We start from the raw sequence: 6,092 nt of genomic DNA, 5'->3' as shown, positions 1-6,092 counted from the left end.
GGAGAAGTTCCCCACATGAGTGTGTTGCCTCCTCGGGGACTTCCCCAAGGTATTCCAGAGAATCAGGATCCAACTGAACCTCAGCCAGGTCCGCCTGGCCCCAGCCACTTCAAGGCTCTCATCTGCTGATGCCACCTCCGCCCCAACCTGTGCACCTGGTGGTCCTGGGAGCTGGAGGGTCACGGTGATGGCAGGGCCTGGCAAGGCATGGAGTGGGTCTCTTGCTGTGGAAGTGACTTTCCAGGCATGAAACGATGGCAGCCCACCCTGCCGCACCTGAACCTGCAAACAGCCGCTGCAACCAGCCAAGATTCGGTTCCTCTCCTCTCACACCTTCCTGGCTTTCCCTGTGTCACCGCACTGGCCCGGCTTAACACAGAACCCAGGAGAATCCCAGCAGCTGACCCTGGCACATGACAGGCCTCTCCCGGGACACTGGCTCTGAGGAAGCTCTGTGGGGCTGGGCCTGTTGCCAGGAAGGGCACACCCTTTGTAAAGCAGAAGGTGGCATTTCTTGGGTGCATGTGTTGGAGTCTTCTGATTCTTGTTTTCAAAAAAGGCTGCCCATCAGTGTCTGGGGAAACCCAGCGCCGACTGCGAAGCAGCAAACCTGCTCACCAGCAAGGTGCACTCCTGTCTGAGCCGATGGGGCCGCCGCTGGGGGTGGGTGCCCATGGCCCAGCGCAGGACGATGGACGACGTGCCTCTGAGGGAGAGAGGGGCCAACCTTCCCGCCACTGCTGGGCATTGTGGGTGCTGCTGCGTGGTGATGTGGCTCCTCGGGCCAAGCTGGGAAGGTGGCTCTTGCTGGGATTAGCACTTTTCCACACCCTGTCCTCTGTAACATTATTCCTTGAAGGAATTATTAACCCAAAAAGCATCCCTCACCCCCGTCATCTAGGTTTTTTTTTTTTTTTCAGACGGAGTTTTGCTCTTATTGCCGAGGCTGGAGTACAATGGCGTGATCTCCGCTCACTGCAACCTCCACTTCCTGGGTTTAAGCGATTCTCCTGCCTCAGCTTCCCAAGTAGCTGGGATTACAGGCACATGCCACCACGCCCAGCTAATTTTTTGTATTTTTACTGGAGACAGGGTTTCACCATGTTGGCCAGGCTGGTCACGAACTCCTGACCTCAAGTGATCCAGCTACCTCGGCCTCCCAAATTGCCGGGATTACAGGCGTGAGCCACTCCACCCGGCCTATATAGCTTTTAAAATCAGGCCTGTGTACACAGGACACGCACAGAAATGACCCCTTCCAAAATGTCTTTTCTGCTAAACCTACCTCTAAACCAACAGCCGCCACCACACGCAATTAGAATATTGAACTCCCCATACTTTCAGGCACCTGCTGAAATACATTTCTTCCAACACCAAGCTCTAAAAACTGAACTAGAAGCTTCAGGAAGGTTTGCTGTGAACTTCTACCTCTTTATGACCAACAGTTTGCATACAGATTTGGAGCCAAAATAAACCCAAACTTGCAGATGTTCAAACGCACACTGGCAAATCTTTCCCCCGATGGAAAGAAACACATGCAGGCCCAGCACTCGCACCCTTCAGTCAGATGGTAATTTAAGCTGGTTAAGTCCAAGCCGCAAGAGAACAGTAATTGTGATACTGCGAGTCTCACAGCAAGCTGGGCCTGAGGGCGGAAGGAGACCCACTGCAGGTAAGAAGGAAATTCAGCCTCCAAGTGGCAAGTCAGAGGCTTGTTTCTTTTTCTCCCTTTCTCTGGGCGACGAAAAGGAAAGGGAAGAGGAACTGCCCGCTGCAGTCTTGGTGATTTCTTGTTAAGTACATATATAAATACAGCGTGTTGAAAGCATATTCTTAATAAAATTATTAATAACTCAGGATGGGAGGAGACATCTGATGTGGGATCACAGGGGTGTGATTCTTAGTGTGTTCCTTATTTTTATGACGAGAGGCTGGTGTGCAGAGCAGCACCGTGACCAGCTCTGGCTGCACGATGAGGGCTTGGCCATTTCCCTGAGCATTTTCAGGCACCTGCTGCCTGAGCTACCTGAATGGCCAAGTACCTGAGCTCAGCACGCTCCTGTAGGCTAAGGTGTTCTTTGAAGTAAAATTAAATAAAATTAAAACAATAAAATACACATGGCCCCCACACGTACACCCCAGTCAGCAGAATTTATGGCTGTCTTGTGTCCAAATAACACGAGGCAGCTCCAGAAGTTGGAAACAGAATTCTCTGCTGAGACTGAAACTAGAAAGAGCTGGCACCCAATAAACAAGAAAAGCCACTAGCAGGAACCCAGGGAAAAGCACAAACGGCGCTGAGAAGATCTGGAAACACTCAAGTTTAAGGAAGGTGATCTGAGAAAAGAATCACCTGGGGCAGACCAGGCGCGGTGGCTCACACCTGCAATCCCAGCACTTTGGGAGGCTGAGGCAGGCAGATCATTTGCGGTTAGGCATTCGAGACCAGCCTGGCCAACATGGTGAAACCCTGTCTCCACTGAAAATATAAAAATTAGCCAGGCGTGGTGGCACACGCCTGAAGTTGCAGTTACTTGGGAAGCTGAGGCAGGACAGTCACTTGAACCCGGGAGGCAGACGTTGCAGTGAGTCGAGACTGCGCCACTGCACTCTTGCCTGGGCAACAGAGTGAGACTCTGTCACACACACAAAATAATAACAATAATAATCGCCATGGGCAGAGAGAGCAGGTGGCAGCAGGGGTCTGCCTGGGATCCAGAACGGCAGCCTCAGGAGCAGCAGCCCTGCTCTCGGATCACATGTGCCTCACCTGCTGCCCCCGCAGCGCCCCAGCCCGGGGACACGGCAGGCGTGGACAGAGCCTTGGCTGCCAGCTTCAGGTCCTGACCACTCGTGCTCACCGCACAGTGCTCCAGGACTAAGGTAATCTCCCCAGATCTTGCTAACAACAGAAACAGAGCCAGCCTGACCAGGGGATAACATTAGTCTTTGGAGAACCAATATTTTATCCTTCACAGTAAAACAGGAAATTGGAAATTTGAATTCAACCTTCATTTTCATGAGTCTGGTCCCTGGAAATGTGTCCTGGATGATGCACAAACATGAGTATCTCACTTGCAGAGCCACGTTACACCCAAGCACAGCCCCACTTGAAGGCCCCTGATCTGGGACCCAGTCAGCCCCTTCTGTAGCATCTTCCTTAAGCCTTTTTGCAGAGGCACACACACCACACAGTCCAGGAAGATGCTGGGACAAAAGGGCCACTGCAGTTAGCAAGATCCCAGGGAGTGGGCAGGGCACTGGGCCCCCACTCCCCAACATGCAGTCAGTCACCAAGAAGAGTTGCGTGTCCTTCCCCGCCCTCCACCAAGCCCACTGGCCTGCTGGGCCCCTCTTCACCTCCACCACCATGACCCGTGGCAGGCTGCGGTTTGTTCTCACTGGGGTAGTCCTAGCAGCAGCCTCCTGGCTGGCCCCACATGCAGCCCCACCCCACGTGGGCACCCGAGTAAGCCTTCCGCCTGCACCCCGTCACGTGTCCGGCTGGCTCAGCACCCTTCCGCAAGCCCCCCACTCCCCCACCGTCGGCAGCACTTACAAGGCTACGGGCTCAGGAGTCAGACCTCTGAGAACACGGGAAGGTGCTGCCCCTCTGAGCCTGCCTCGCTCCAAGGGCTGGCCTAAGAAGCAAACCTGACTGGTCAGGCGTTGGCTGTGCCCACAGCCTTGCTGGCACGATTCCACTACTGCCCGGTCCTGGGAAGGCTGCTCTAGTCCTGCAGTGGCTGTCGTCCCTGACACCAAGGTCTTTCATGCCCACGCGCTGGGCCGGGCCTCCACTCGAACTCTCCTTCCTTCCCACCATGCCCCACTCATTCCATGGCTTACACTGCAGGTCTTAAATTAGGTACTGCGTTTTCTGACACTTCCCTTAAATGTGCCCACCTCCTCCAACTGGAACGTGTCTTTTCGCCCCTTTCCCTACACGTGGCACCAGGGCAGCTGCAACAGTCCTCACCACGCCATCCTGGAAGCCAGCGGTCCCCAAGCTTTTTGGTACCAGGGACCGGTTTTGTGGAGGACAATTGTTCCATGGACCGGAGTGGGGCAGGGATGATTTCGAGAAACTGTTCCACCTCAGATCACTGGGCATTAATTAAATTATCATCAAGAGCGTGCAACCTGGATCCCTCGTGTGCGCAGCTCACGATAGGGTCTGTGCTCCTAAGAGCATGTGATGCGGATCTGACAGGAGGCGGGACTCAGGGGCGTGGACTCGCTCGCCCACGGCTCACCTCCTGCTGTGGCTCAGTTTGTAACAGGCCATGCACCAGCACCAGTCTGTGACCCAGGGGCCGGGGACCCTGCTGTGACAGCTTTCCTAACCGCCAACCCCACCAGGCCACAGTCTTTCTGAGAATCAGGGGTGTGTCTGAGGCCTGGCTGGATCCCACAGTGCCTGTTACGATGAATATAAATTTGTCAAGTGAATGAAGGAATGAATGAATGGAGAGGCAGCTGACCCAGTTAAGTCTCCTCTGCCTGTAGGTTGTAGTTCTGAGTTTCAGGCTAGAAAAGACCCGTGTTCAAAGCAATTGAAGAAAAAACAGCATAACGGAAAGAGCCATGGCCCTCAGCCCACCTCACTGTACATGCCTAGGTCTTCACGGGGCTCAGAGGTGGCCAATTCCCATCTCCAGGGTGACCCACACGGCCTGGCCGGGTCGTGAACAGACCGGAATCTCGGGCCCTCAGCCCACCTCACTGTACATGCCTAGGTCTTCACGGGGCTCAGAGGTGGCCAATTCCCATCTCCAGGGTGACCCACACGGCCTGGCCGGGTCGTGAACAGACCGGAATCTCGGGCCCTCAGCCCACCTCACTGTACACACCTAGGTCTTCACAGGGCTCAGACATGGCCAATTCCCATCTCCAGGGTGACCCACACAGCCTGGCCGGGTTGTGAACAGACCGGAATCTCTGGCTCGTAACATCTAAGATGGTCAACACCACCTCAGCATGGCCGAGTTTCCAGACAGAGGTCCGGAATTGGCTGCCCCTGCTCGATGGCCCAAAACAAACTCTCAGAGACTGGAGGGGGGCGGGCAAGGAGAGGTTCCTGGTTTCAACACTTGTGCCAACAAGTGTTGGCACCTGGGGCCTGGGCCTGCCTCAGTGGAACCCTCCGGAGCCCATGAGGGACTCTGCTGAGCTCCTCCCAGCTGCTTGCTCCAGCCACAGCTGCCCTTGTGCCCCCATTCCTTCCCTCCCCGCCCACTGATTTGGGACCAAAAGATCCAGCAGGTTCCAGTCCCAGCAACGTGGACATCTTCAGGCACATTCCGAGGGGCATCTCACGGCCCCTCTGAGCCTCAGGTGAGTGAAATACCTTCTCTGTCGGTTTACAAAGCTTAGGGGCAACAGTTCGTGACCTGCAGACCAGCTCGCCGTTATGAGATGGCGGGTGCTGGTGTCAGATAAATCCGGCGGTAAGACACGGCAGTGAGAAGTGACATTGGCTGAGAGCTGGGTGACCCTGCAGACGGGCGCTGTTGCATGAAAACCTGTTTTCCCGCCGTGGCCACTGCCTCACACTCCAGGAGACACACACAGGTCTTCCCGGGACTGTGCTGGGGCCTGGCCGCTGCCTCCCGAGCAGGCCCGACACATCCAGGGTTCGCTGGTCTGGCCCATGAAAACTCCGAGGCACCGAGGACAGAGCTACCTGTGCCACACCAGGCGCGCACGCTGCTTCAGGATAAGCGTCGTCCCACCCGAGGTGTTTCTGTTGCCTGAAACTGATCAGAGGGTCCCCCCACGCTCCTCGGGACTGCTCGGAGGCTACAAGCTCAGGAGTCAGACCTCTGGGAACCTGGCAAGGTGCCTCGCCTCGCTTTACCTCTCCTGTGGCCCCAGCCGTTCCCCGAGCCACTGCCAGGAGCGTCCAGGCATCAGAATCTACATAGTCTGCCACCTACAGTCAATCAGCTCGTGAGTTCACCTGCCTTTAGATCAAGCCAAACTTACCCTTGTAGAGTTAAATTTCCCTTTTCTCCCACCCAATCAGAGAAGGAAAATGTTACAAACTGACTTAAACTTCTCTTCAAGTCAGGTGATGTTCCTTCAGATTA

This window comes from Macaca thibetana, chromosome 4 (assembly GCF_024542745.1).
Source record: "Macaca thibetana thibetana isolate TM-01 chromosome 4, ASM2454274v1, whole genome shotgun sequence".
Lineage (NCBI taxonomy): Eukaryota > Metazoa > Chordata > Mammalia > Primates > Cercopithecidae > Macaca > Macaca thibetana.
Note: the sequence above shows the minus strand (reverse complement) of the source record.